This window comes from Elephantulus edwardii, unplaced genomic scaffold, assembly GCF_000299155.1.
Source record: "Elephantulus edwardii isolate Elephantulus edwardi_28Jun2011 unplaced genomic scaffold, EleEdw1.0 scaffold00043, whole genome shotgun sequence".
In the NCBI taxonomy this organism is placed as follows: domain Eukaryota; kingdom Metazoa; phylum Chordata; class Mammalia; order Macroscelidea; family Macroscelididae; genus Elephantulus; species Elephantulus edwardii.
Genome location: NW_006399793.1, coordinates 10,678,595 through 10,692,958, shown reverse-complemented (window position 1 = coordinate 10,692,958; position 14,364 = coordinate 10,678,595).

Here is a 14,364-nt window from a genome sequence, read left to right as displayed (position 1 = left end):
AATAAATACTAAAATGAATAATGATTCTGCATTGGGAAATGAATGTTTTGTGGACTATTAAGTAATTAAGTAGGAAAAGAGTGGAAATTATACTTATCTTGCCTGGTCACTTCAGGAGACGCTTTATTAGACCAGGCAAGGTAAGTTGAAGTGAAGACCTGATGGTCCATTGTTCATGGCTCTTTTGTGTAAGGGAGAAAGTGGTAAGATGGAAGTATTGTATTCATTAGGATATCTGCAAGAAAATGTCTGTACCTCGTCAGAATAAATATTTCAAAAAGTTATCTGGAGTGGAGATGAACTATTGAAATAACAAATCATTTGACTGTCTTCTTAGAATTGTCTTTAATTTAAAGAGTGGACTGGTCAAGTCTGATGCAAATCTAAAAATAACTGTGAAAATCTTTGTTAGGTTTTTCCATAAAGAGATCTTCCTCTGGAAAAAGATGAACACTTTTCCAAGCTCTGATGATTTGCAAGAATTCCACATTATTACTTTGCTCTCATTGTTGTAAAATAGGGCAGATGAAAAGCACAGTAACAGGTTTCAGGGAAAGGTCTCTTTCAGGCCTGTGTTCCTGACCCTTGCCCATGTAGGGTTTTTCAAACCAACATCTAGTCTTTAATAAAGACATACTGGGTCTAGTAGCATAGTGCATTGCATGTTTACTTGCCAATTGAAAATTTGTCAGCTTGAATGTACCAATTTGTTTGAGAATTGAAAGGCAAATAGTCTCTTCCTATACGTATCTATTATCTCCAAAACCTTATTGTTATGTGCTGTTGAATGGACTATGACTCACAGTGACGTTATAAACAATGTCACTGAACCTTGACATATTCTGAGCCAACCTCACCATCTGTGACACATCTGTCCCCATGGCCATATCATTGTGTTAGTTCATCTCATCCAGGATCTTCCTCTCCTGCTCTGATCCTCCACTGTCCCAAGCATGATGTCCTTCTCCAAGTACTGGTACTTCTTGGCAACATACCAAAGTATACAAGACATTTTCAAAATCCTTGCCTCTAAGAAGTAATCTGGTTTCACTCTCTTCAGGACAGACCTGCTTGTTTCCTTGGCAGTTCATTATGCATGTTCAATACTTTTTTCCTGCACCACAACTCAAAGACATTAATTCCTCTTCTGTCTCCTTGATTCTTGTACAGCTCTCAGGAGCATAGCAAGCAACTGGGAAGACCATGGCCTGGATCAGGTGAATCTTACGCATTAGACTAACATTGCTCTTTAGCACTCTGGAGAGGTCCCTTACAGCAGAATATCCTAGAGCAACTTGTCTTTTTATTTTCTGAATGCTGGTGACAAGAGTGTTAATCATGGATCCAAGCAAGATGAAATTGTTAAAATCCTCATTATTTTCTCGATCTACCTTGATACTGACAGTTGGCACAGTGATGAGGGGCTTCGTTTTCTTGATATTGAGATGCAATCCATATTGAAGATTGCATGCAGCCTTTGACCTTCTTCAGCAAACATTTCAAGTCCTCCTCATTTTTGGTAAGCAAGGTTGTATTGGCTGCATAATGCAGATAGTTAAGAAGTTTTCCTCCAATCTTGAAGCCAGATTCTTCTTCACAAAGTGCAGCCTCTCAAATGATCAGTGAAAGAGTGGTCAGCATATAGAGTAAAAAGGTAAGGAGAAAGAATACATCCCTGATACACTCCTTTCTTGATTTCCACCACAATCTGTTGGAGGGTCTCAAATGATTTGAACTGAGGCTGTTAGTGGTCTGGATTTGGACAGGTCTTATTAAGGAGACATAAAAACTAAGAATCCTAGGGCATTTTTTCCATTTTCTGTCTCTCCCTGTACAGTCACTTGGTGTTGCTTCCTTCAATCACAAACAGTGTCACCATTCTTTCTTGCTCCCTGTAACTCCTCAGTCTACACAGTACCGTTTAAGACTAGAATTAATGGCATTGTTTTTTCCTTTGCTTCGGTATGGTCTCAAGATACTAACTGAAATGCAAAAATTCACTACTTCTTTTTTTTTCTATAATTATATTTTATTAATTTTCATAAACATTTACAGAGATTTTGGGCTTCCACTCATTCATTGTTGCATTATTCTCTCTACCCTCCTCCCAGTTTGTTCTTGTCCAAATGTCACAGTGCTTGTCAAAGCCAGTTCTGATTAATCTTCTTTGTCAGTGTGTCCTTTGCCATTCCCTATCACCCCTCCCTGAGAGAGACTTCACCCTGAGTCATAAGGAAAAGGGGATGGCGTATTCTCTTAGCTACTTCCTGCTGAAAAGGGACGCTGTGGGTTTCAGGGTGAAGATCTTCTCTCACTACTCTAAAGGGCCCCTTTGGCAGTAGGAAACACATAGACTATTATGAGATTGATTTTGGAATTTAGATGCACTCTTATTGATTGTGCTTGGCTGTACATGTTCATATCCTTGAAGATGTATCATGGGGGTGTTGCAACCTAGAAGACACAGATTTGACTAACAAGTTATAAGTACATGAGTCCAAAAATTATGGAAAAGTAAAAGAAAAGATTCTTTCATTGTTTTACAAACCCTCCCCCAGGTCCCCTACACCATGTAGCTCTCGCTCTAGTCTCCTGTGATGACAGAAATACCCAGTTATATCTCTCTTTTAAACGGTTCTCTCCCTCCTCTGTTTCAGTGCAGTATACATTATTGAACCCATCTTACTCAGTCTCTCCCCAACCCCAAGGACAGTCCCATTCTACAACAGTGGCATCATGTAATATTTGTCCTTTTGTGACTGGGATATTTCACTCAGCATAATGTTCTCCAGAGTCAACCATTTTGAATCATATTGCATGAGTTCCTTGTTTTTTAATGCAGCATAGTATTCCATTGTGCGAATATACCACAGCTTCTCTAGCCATTCGTTTGTAAGTCAGTTCCAACCTATTAACTTTTAATTGGGCTTTTGAGGGTGTATATCATAACAGGAGAAGGCTGTCCTACTTGTTCGTGTGGAGCTGCTGGTGGATTTGAACAATCAGAGACACATGCCCTTTGGGCTAGCTACACAACTACTACAGACTGTGATAGCAGAGCTGACCCCTACCCGGAAATCATAGAGGTTTCCTTTCAATCATAATTCACCAGTAAAATGTAGTGTCCAGTTAGACACCAATATTTGTATGACGAATAATGGCTACAAACAGAAAACATCCCATCTTTCAAAGTAAAGTTTTCCCCCCTATTTTGATTGAATTAAAGATTTAATTTTAAAATGGATTATATTTTAAAATAAATTAAGGATTATATTCTTTGAATATCCAATCTCATTTACTTTTAGGAAAATAAAGTTTCCATTTGGTGGTGGTCCCAGAGGATTTGAGGGTCTTGATTTCATGTGGGAGAGTAGCAGCTAGTCAGTGCAACTTGAAGTCAGAAGGACATGGGGAGGGAGAGGAGATTTGTGTGAAGGAGAAATATGTTTAGTAAGAAAGTTGTAGAAATGTAGTATGTTATGTATCTTTTCCTCCCTCCCTCCTTCCCTTCTTTAATTTCTTTTATCATTGTTATCCCTAAGATTTCAGCAATGTTTTGTTAAATATGTCAGCCTTCTCTTGATGGCTGAGTCTTAGGGACTAATGACACAGGCCAAGCCAATTTAGCACAACATGGTCTGAGGGCTGTAGAAACAGCTTTAGAGATGTAGACACGGACAAGAGGGCACCTGCAAAGATGTGACCGCAAACAGACATGTGGCTGGTAGACAGAGAAAATGACACCCTGCGCAGGTTCTGGAACATATGAGCATTCTCAGATTCATGAAGACATAAGAAACTGCTAAGAGACCAAAGTCCCTGAGGGTGGGGTCTCAGACTATTGTTATGTAGTGATTAAAGGGAAGAGTGACCCCTGGAGGCCAGAGCAGCCTACAGCGTCAAGCTTATTTTGGTTACTGGTTCCTTCAAGAAGCATTCTCTGTAAATAATAAAAATGCCCACCCCTCCCCAAATGCCAGCTAAGCGTTTTGAAAATGCATTATTTTATTAGCCCATCTTATTGAATTAATGTACAGTTAGAGCTAGAGGAATAAATGCAGACTTAGCAGTGTGTATCCTCTCAGGCACCACCTGCTCCTGCATTGTCCTGATACAGAGATTGAAGAATCCTTACTATTCCTGAAGAAATTGCCAAACATTCCCAGTTCCAGAAACGTCCTATCACCTGTCTCCATCTGTTAATGCTGTGCATCTTGAACTAGCTGCATGTTAGCTAGTGGATTTGAAATTTTTGGCTTTTTATATTAGGTTTGTTGTTTGTTTGTTTTTTCCCCTCCCTCCCAGTGTAGTAAATAAGCATCTTCTTAATGAGATTTGAATATATTTAGCATACTTGGCTTCATTGTCAAAACTGTTAGAGGAGAATTCTGTGTTCAGTGGAGTCTTAAACTTGCACAACTAGAAAGTTACGCTTTCATTTTATCCTACTGGCTGTGTATCGGCATGCAAACTGAAGCAGAGGCAGTCTAAGTAGCCCAAGTGAACACAAAAGTGTATCCAGGCCTGGTGGATTATCTTTGAACCTTTGACAAATACATTACTCTTTCTTTCAAATAACATTACAACCATGCCAGTTCAAATACATCTTCTGTCTCCTTACATGTAAGTTATGATTCCCAACTACCTTAACAACTTAATATCAAATCAAAAGTAGATTTGTTCTGCAGTTTGAGTACTGAAAAAGTCTGCTTCCCATATTTATATATCTAAATTCATAACTTATGTAAAATTGCTGTGTAATTTTTGTGAGAATTATCTCATTTACTTTTTAGAATTTTTTTATTAGTTTGCTTTACAAAGTTTGTATACATTGTGTATCACCCTATTCCTCATTCACATTGTATTTCATACAATCATTCTCATGCATTATGTTTTATAAAATTAATCATCATTGAACTATGCCCATCATTACCCTCCATTTTCTTCTCCTTTTCCTTCCACCCGCAAAATTGTACAAACCCATGGTTTCACCCCATCCATCTTCACCTCTCCACTCCCACTCCTTCCCATTCATTTTTTTATGAATCCAGTGTTGACAAGAGCATCCTAATAAGACAAAAACATGATATAATTATACAGTTGATAAATATTTTACTTTAATCATTTTATTATTAAAAAATGTTGATCATGCAAGGGCTTGAGTACCAAATGGTCAGATAATGGTGGTAAGTGTCTCAGAATTGAAACACCTTATTGTTTTCAAACACCTTATTGACACTAATTGTGTAATAAGGTGTTTGAAAATAAGCCATAGCAACTTGTCATTCGTTGGAATTTGACTTTAGAGAAGTCTCTGTGAATGCTACAAACTTTTTGTAAGTGATGTTTTACAGAATTGTGGGTTTCTTTTAATCTTCAAAAGCAGAATGTATTGTTCTGTCATCTGAAGGCAATTTCCATCTTTTGAATATTTCTAAAGATTTATACCCCCCTTTGATTTTAAAACTGCAATTAAAACCCTACCAGCCTATGTAGCCTATTCAAAATGAAATATCTCAATAGGTAAACAGTATACTCAGAATAAACAGAAAAATAATGACCTTTTCAGATTTAGCTGCTGAAAGCCAAGCAAAGGATCAAGGATTATGGTTATAAACAACAAACACTAAAAAAAAGAAAGAGAAAAGAAAGTGCAAAAACTAGAAGGAAAGAGAACAGTGCACTATATCACACATATAAGTGCTAAAATGTTGACCTTGACAAGATAAGCAGATATATTTATGTGAAAATACACACCAAAAAATGAAAGAAAGAAGAATTGAGGCCCAAAAATTACTTGGAAAATGTTTCTTAGAGTATATTTAAAGCCGGAAATGAGTCACTTTAACTTCATCTGTTTTTGGTTTCAGACGGGGAGAAAGGTCAAAACTCCTTTGTTTTAAGTAAGCTGGTCACTACTTCTGAAGTGTAACATGATAGGGTTCAGGAGCCTTAATGAAACAGGCATTTCCCAGACACCCAGAGCTGTGTGCATCCATCTGCAGTGGCAGCCCTCAGATTTTGTGTCAATAAGGTGTTTGAAACAAAGGCAAGGCCGCTCATGACCCTTTATTGACTTTCATACACGAAGAGGTGTTTCTTTATCCACCATATGGGCAATGAGATGCAGAAATTTGCTACTTTGAAATATGAATACAGTTTCATACATTATCGCATACTACAGCCTCACAGAAAAACCATTACAACTGCATTTACACCTTACGCATTAAATAAAATAAATCCAACATAATTTTAAAAGTTGAAATTTATTCTGTTGAAATATATTTTATCTTTTCAAACACTTGTTCTTTGAGTAGAGGCTGAGCCTCAGAGTGAGGCATGTGGAAGCCAACCTAAGCTTTCACTTGATCAGAAGAGATTAAAATACTCTCTTAGAAAAGAAGAATAAATAAATCCTTTCCTATTGCTTATTAAGCCTAGAATGTGGAGAAAAGGATATTTTGAAATAAAGAAACCCAATGTATAAACACAGTTGTTTTTGTTGTTGTGTGCCATGGAGTTGCTTGTGACTCATAGTGACCCTATGTACAACAGCTCTAAACCCTGCTCTATCCTGAGCCAACTTTATTTTCTCTGAACACCTACCCCCATTACTCCTGTCACTGAATCAGTCCCACACAGATACTGAAAGGTTCATAGACTTTTTTTGATAGTGATGGGTTTTTCCATTGCAGTCTTCATCTACTCCATCTGGGACAAACTGTTTTCTCATAACTCTGGTCCCAGGGCTGGTGGAACCTGACTGTAACTCTACAACTCTTTCTCAGGGCCCTGGATTCCTGACCTTTTTCACATGGGTAATATATTCACTCTGTGTTGTCACTGCCATGCCTGTCACCATTTTGCTTAATGGTTTGGTTTTGATGTTCTTGACCTTGGGTTGAACCCAATAATGAATAACTTCTCTATACTGGCTTGGTGGCTGAATTATCAGTTCCTTTCTCTGACAATGTGCATGCTTACAGTGGTTAAAAACATAGCTTCCAATGCAGAAAGAAAGTAATACTTATGTGGGCTAGACTTAGTTGTAGGTCCTGGAGATATTCCAGTAGAGACACCTGTTCAGAGATAGAACTGCTCCAGGTTTGTGGACATGTCTAAATACAGGTAATATATCTACAATACTGGAAACTTAGTAAATAAATTACTATTACCCCCAACTGCTTGTGCTGGCAATCCAAATGTATATGGTTCAAATTAACAAGCTGTTTCACAGGAGAAAGAGGGATAATCTCTTCCCATGTGTTTAACTACCTCTGAAAACCTGCTGGAGAGTCAGCTATGGTTCAGTTCTGACTGGATGGTACACAACATTACAAGTACTTTATTGAAGATAAATTAGTGAGCTTTGAAATGTATATCATTAATAGTAATAATGAAAACTACCGTTTATCACTTAAATTGTCAGAAATCCAAGCTAGATTTAGAAGAGGTTGTGGTACTAGAAATATCACTGGTTATGCCAGATGGATCCTGAGTGAAAGTAAAAAATACCAGAATAATATCTATTTATACTGTATTTACTATACAGCTAATTCTGTAGATCATAGCAAATTATAGCTAAAATTGAAAGGAACCGGAATCCCAGAAAACTTAGTTGTATTCTTGTAAAACCTACACCTAGACCAAGAAACTGTTGTGTGAACTGAGTAAGGGAACACTCCGTGACTTAAAATTAAGAAGTGTATCAGAGTTGTTTCAGTTCACTATACCTATTAAATCTGTACTCTGAGTAAATTATTAAAGAAGCTAGATTTTTGAAGAAAAATGGGGCATTCGAATCTGAGGAAGACTCATCAATAATCTTCAGTATGCAAATGACATAACTTTGCTTCCTAAAAGTGAGGACTTGAATAACTCGTTACAGAAGATCAAACATTGCAGCCTTCAATATGAATTGCATCACAGCATCAAGAAAACAAAAATTCTCACGACTAACAGGTGGCATCATAGTGTAGAAAAGATTGAAACTGTTAATGGCTTCATCTTACTTGATCCATAATCAATACACTTGGTACCAGCAATTAGGAGATCAGGAGATGTATTACTATGAAAGTTTGTGCTCTGGACGTCTCCAAATTACTGAGAAACAGTGATGCTAGTTTGAGGACTAAGGTGCATTTGATTCAAATCATGTTTGTTTTTATACCCTGTTCTTTTTTTCCCATCAGTTGCTATGCACTGAAAGCTGGACAAGCAATTAAGGATGGCAGAAGAAAAATTGATGACTTTGAACTATGATGTTGGAAGACAGTACTGACTATCCCATCTACTGCCAAAGAGCAAATAGATATATCTTGGAGACGGTGCACTCAGTGTTTCTTGAAGGTAAGGCTAGAGAAGCTTCATCTCACATACTTTAAGCATGCTGCTAAGAAGGGCTATTCCTTGAGGAAGGACATCATTCTTGGAAAGGTGGAGGATGGCAAAGGTGAGGAAGACCCTCAACCAGTGGATTGACACAGTGACTGCAGCCATGAACTTGAATGTCAGAAATGTTGGCACAGGATAGAACATAACTGCAGCCATATAGTCTTGCAAATCATCAATAACTATGGGACTAGGATAAGAGATAAAGAGTGCTTCCCACCACACTCAGGGCAAGATTTGAGAGAAACTAGAGCCAGACTTTGTTGAGAGTGAGACTTTGGTGATGGTGGTGGAGAAACTGTGCCAGGGATGGCCTGAGGTAAAGGCCACAGTTAAAAGTTTTTCTGTGCTTGCTGCATAGTTAAGGAGAAGCTGACTTATAACTGTTCTGAAGAAAATCTTGCTGGATGATTGAGGAAACTAGAAGCTTCTTGAATTTGTGCTGCTGAACTGAAGCTGGAGTTTGAACTAATTGAAGAATTGTGTCTTGGATCTGCTGGGATAAATCTTGGATTTGCATTAGATGATGTTCTTTGCCTCCCCCTACTCTCTAACTTATTTCTCTAGTAAACTTCATTCTCAAAACAAAACAAAACAAAAACAGGGCTCAGATATGTTGTTCCTAGGGTTGCTATGAGTTGTAATAGACTCAACAGCTTCTAACAAAAATAACAACCAAAAACTTCACCAGCTATTCTCCAGGAGAAAGATAAGCAACTCTTCCATTATAACTTACAGCCTCTGAAAATCTGTTGGATGTTTTTTCAGACTCTTAGATGATCATTATAGAAAGGCTTCAGGCCTTTTGTTCATAGGGTCGCTATGAGTCATGCTTGACTCAACAGCAACCAGCAGCCACAATCAACAATCTATTTACTTCAGATGTTTACAACAAGTATTATGTTTTCATAATTGGAGAAATATCCATGCAGTAGGGACTTTCAAATTTAATGTGTCAAAATAATGCATATTAGTCTTAAAAAGTTAAACAGACTTTGTAATTTTTCCACAGCAGGAATATCATGGATTGAATTGTATTACTAACCTACCCATTCACTTCCTAGACAATATGCCTCTGGAAACTCTTTGAACTTTGATAAATGACAATAGTTATAGAAAAGCTTCAGGTCTTTGGTTCACAGGGTTACTATGAGTGATGCTCGACTTGACGGCAATCAACAATAACAACTACTAGAGTAATTTCAGACCAACAGTATATAATACTCAACAACAACTTAATAAAAGGACATTATACTTGAGAAGGCAAAGGATCAGAGGAGAGGAAGATCTTCAATGAGATATGACACATGTCTCAAAAAATGGACTTGAGCACAGTTGAAATTGTTAGTATGGCCCAAGATTGAGAAAGCTTTTGAAGTGTTGCTCATTGAGTTACTGTCAATTCAATAGCAATTAAAAACAGCAACTATAATAATCCAATAATTTATTAATCCTTCACATAGATTACTTTTTAAATTTATTTATAGTGTACTGTTAAGGTATGCATTATTACATTTTTTTTTAAATCTGGAAAGAAATGGAAGAGCATCAAAGGTAACGGATGTATATATGATAGAACCAGAAACCTAATTAACTCTGTCTGTTTCTGAATTTCATAATTTTAAACATGCATCTACATTGCTTATGATAAATCATCCTTTTTTAAATGTAATAAATACACTTTTTTACCATAAATTTACACTGTATTGATGTTAACAAAATTAAAAATAACGTTTTAATTTTCTAGTTCTTTTGTAAGTAAAACAATCACATCTCATTTTTACCTTCATTTGAATTCACAACATAAATTCAACAATTAATACTTTTACCTACAAATTTCTAAAAATTTAAACAAATGTGATTTTCTATTTCATTAGAAGTTTTAGAATTTTCAAGTTTCCAATATCATTCCTTTCTCAATTATCTCTGAGTATATTTTTTTGTAATTGTTGCAATTGTGTCATGCCAAAATTTCTGAAAGTTTCTTTTTTAGGGGATAAAATTTTTTACATGTGGTAAGAAAATATTCTCGGTTATCTGAAGAATGTAGAATGATTGTTTATTTTATGGAAATATAATAATTCCTATAATTAACCAAACCAGAAATTAAATTGAGTGGTTTAAATTTTAACATGTTAAGATAAATTAATAATACTTGGTTCCACAGTCAACACTCTTGGGAACAGCAGCCAGGAAATCAGGAGACAAATTGCATTGGGAAAGTCAGCTGTGAGTGACCTCTCAAGAGTACTGAAGAGCAAAGACGTCAGCATGGATACTAAGGTGCGCCTGATCCAGGCTATGGTCTTTGCAATTACTTGCTATGCATCAGAGAGTTACACAGTGGATAGGGATGATAGAAAGAGAATTGATGCCTTTGAATTGTGGTGCTGGCGAATATACCATGGACTGCTAGGAGAACAAACAGGTTTGTCCTAGAGAGGGTGAAGCCAGGCTGCTCCTTGGAGTCAAGGATTCTGAAGCTTCATCTGACATAATTTGGGCATGTTGCAAGGAGGGTTAGGGTTAGGGTTAGGTCCTTAGAGAGGGACATCATGCTTGGGAGGGTGGAGGGACGGCACAGGAGGGGAAGACCCTCGATGAGATGGATCGATTCTGTGGGTGGAGTGGTGGGAATGAGTGTGTTTGAGATGGCGAGGTTGGCACAGGATAGAACTGCATTTAGGGCTCTTGTGTATAGGGTCGCAAGCAACTCAATGGCATATAACAACAAGTTTTATCTAAAAGGAAACAGATGTGAGTAGGTGTGAAGATATACAGAAACAGTTTACATGGTCATCTATATAGAAAGGATATCAGTAGATTGGACACTGTTATTCTCTGTGACTTGAATTGTCATTTAAAAAAGACTCAAAACAGAAATGATAATAATAGACTTTTTATCACCTGCCTCAGACTGTAGAAATCTCATCTCTTGAAGAAAAAGATTTAAAATAGTAAAATGTACTCACCAACAAGCATATCTGTACATTTTGTGAAGAAGATTACTATGTAATTTTATTCTAACACGGACAAGAGCATGGCCTATGTCAGCCCATCTCTTTGAGGGTCTTCTTCTCTTTCTTTAACCTTATACCCTTCCATGTTATTTTTCAAGATCTGGCCCCTCTTCATAACATGTTCAAAGTACGTAAAACAAACTTTCGTCATCCTTGCCTCTAAGGAGCACCTGTTTGCACTTCCTCCAAGATTTGTTTGTTCTTTTTGGCAGTTCACAGTATGTTCAAAACCCTGACAACATGATTCAAAGGCATAGATTTTTTTTTCTTCCATCTCCCTTAATCATCGTCCAACTTTATGATGTATATAAGAAAAACTGAATAAGAATAACTGAATATATTCACCATTACATCAATAGACTTAGGAAGGTAATTGTTGTTATGTGCTGTCGAGTCACTTGTGACACATAGGGACCCTCTGGACAACAGCTCCTAACCCTGCCTGTCCAGAGTAGTCTCCCCATTACCTCAATTAGCATGTCAATCTATCTCATCTAGGGTCTTTCTCTCCTGTTCTGTCCCTCCACCCTTCCAAGCACGATGTCCTTCAAGGACTGGTCCCTCCAGGCCACATGCTCCAAGTATGTGATTTTGTTGTTGCTGTATGTGCCGTCAAGTCCCCTGCTATTCATAGTGACCCTGTCAAAATCTCTAAACTTTATTCTATCCTGTGCCAAACTTATTGTCCCAGATGCAGGTACCATTATTACCCTAGTCACTGAATCAATCCATCTCATTGAGGGTCTTCCTCTCCTGAGTTGTCCCTCCACCTTCCCAAGCATGATGTCCCTTTACAAGGACTGCTTCTGCCTTGCAACATGTCCAAAGTATGTCAGACAAAGCTTCAAAATCCTTGCCTCCTGTTCTTACTCTCTCTAGAATGAAATTGTTTGTTATCCTAGCAGTCCATGGTATATTCAATACCCTTCTCCAGAACCACAGTTCAAAGACACCAGTTCTCCTTCTATCATCCCTAGTCATTGTCCAGATTTCTGACACACAGCATGCAATTGCAAAGGCCATGGCTTGGACCAGATGCACCTTAGTCTCCAGACTAATGTTGTTGCACTTCAGTACTTTGGAGAGGTCTCTGACAGCAGATTTTCCCAATGCAATTCATATTTTTATTTCCTGGCTCTTGGTACCAAGGGTGTTGATTGTGGTGTAACGTAAAATAATACTGTTAACAATCTCAAGCTCTTCACCATATATTATGATGCTCCCAATTGGCCCAGTCCTGAGAATTTTTGTCTTCTTGACACTGAGCCTCAATCCTTATTGAAGGCTGCAGTCCTTGACCCTCTGCAGCAAGAGCTTCAGGTCCTCTTCAGTTTCAGCAAGCAAGGTTGTGTCATTTGCATAATGCAGATTGTTAATGAGTCTTTCTCCAATATTGATGCCACATTTCTCCTTATAGAGCTCAGCCTTCTGGATAACCTGTTCCACATATAGATTAAAAAGGTATGGACATAGGACACATCCCTGGCATACACCCTTCCCAATTTTGAACCGTGCAGTGTTCCCTTACTCTGTTCTGATGATTGCCTCTTTGTTCAAACCTAGGCTTTTCATAAGCACAATCAAGTGTTCTGGGATTCACATTCTTTTCAGAGTCAGACACAGTTTTTTATGATCCACACAGTCAAATACGTTTGCATAGTCAATGAAACACAGATAGACATTCCTCTGGTACTTTCTACTTTCAGCCAAGATCCATCAAACATTAGCTGTAATATCCCCAGAACCACAGCCTCTTCTAAACTCAGGCTGCAATTTGATATGGAGATTCAAAATCCTTGCCTCCAAGGAGTAACTTGGTTTTAACCTCTCCAAGACAGACCTATTTGTTCTCCTGGCTATCCATTGTATGTTCAGTACTTTCTCCAGCACCACAAATGAAAGACATCCTTAGTCATTGATGCATTGATTGAAAAGACCATGACCTGGATCAAGGGCACCTTAGTCTCTAGGCTGACATCATTGCTCTTTAGCAGACTTCTACAGTGAAATTTATTTTTTCATTTCCTGACTGCTGGTTCTGAGAGTGTTGATTTTGAAGTTGAGCAAGCTGCAATTGTTAACAATCACAATCTCATAGGAAGATAGCATTTTAGAAATACAAATATTTGATTCAGATATATATGCAATACACCCAATGCTCTTTAAAAATTTGAATTGAGTATTTTAAAATAGATTAAGCATGTTCTTATATGAAAATTTCAAAATAACTAATTAGAACTTTTTAGTTGTATAGAATACGGGCAAAGCCTAAGCTCTTCAATTGATATTTTAAAGTTTATGTTCTGTTGTTCTCTTTTATTTACTGTTTATTATCTTCAGAACTACAAGATATTATTGGTAATATAAACATAAAGAAGAATATTTCTTGATGAAGGAAAATACCTGTGTTGTTGTTTAGCGCTCTGCAAGTTTAAAATTATATTATGAATATTTTTCTTCATTATTTATATGTTGTTGTTGTTATGTGCCGTCGAGTCGCCTGCGACTCATATATGAAAATACCAAATTCCCTATTATTGGGGAATCAAGTAAAAAGAGTACTTAAATATAAGCTTACATACAATCATAATAAGTTTCTTAATAAACATTTTAGAAGTTTACTTAAGGAGACAAAAGATTTGTAAATTTTAGGACGTTTCTTACATATTATCCTAACATCTAAGAAATGCCAATTTTCTTTATGTAAGTTTGTTTGAGTTTAAACTCCTATAGTATTGGAGACTGTTTATTTTCTTTCTCTGTGTGAAGTATTTTTTTATTAAAAAATTCATTTAAGAAAGACGTTGATGAACCACGAACCAGAAAGCCGCGGCACGTGAGGCACCGTGCTCTACCAGTGATCACAAGATTAAATACTTGGGAATAAATTTAACCAGAAGTACAAAGGACCTTTTCCAAGAAAATTACAAAACATTACTACAAGAAACAAAAA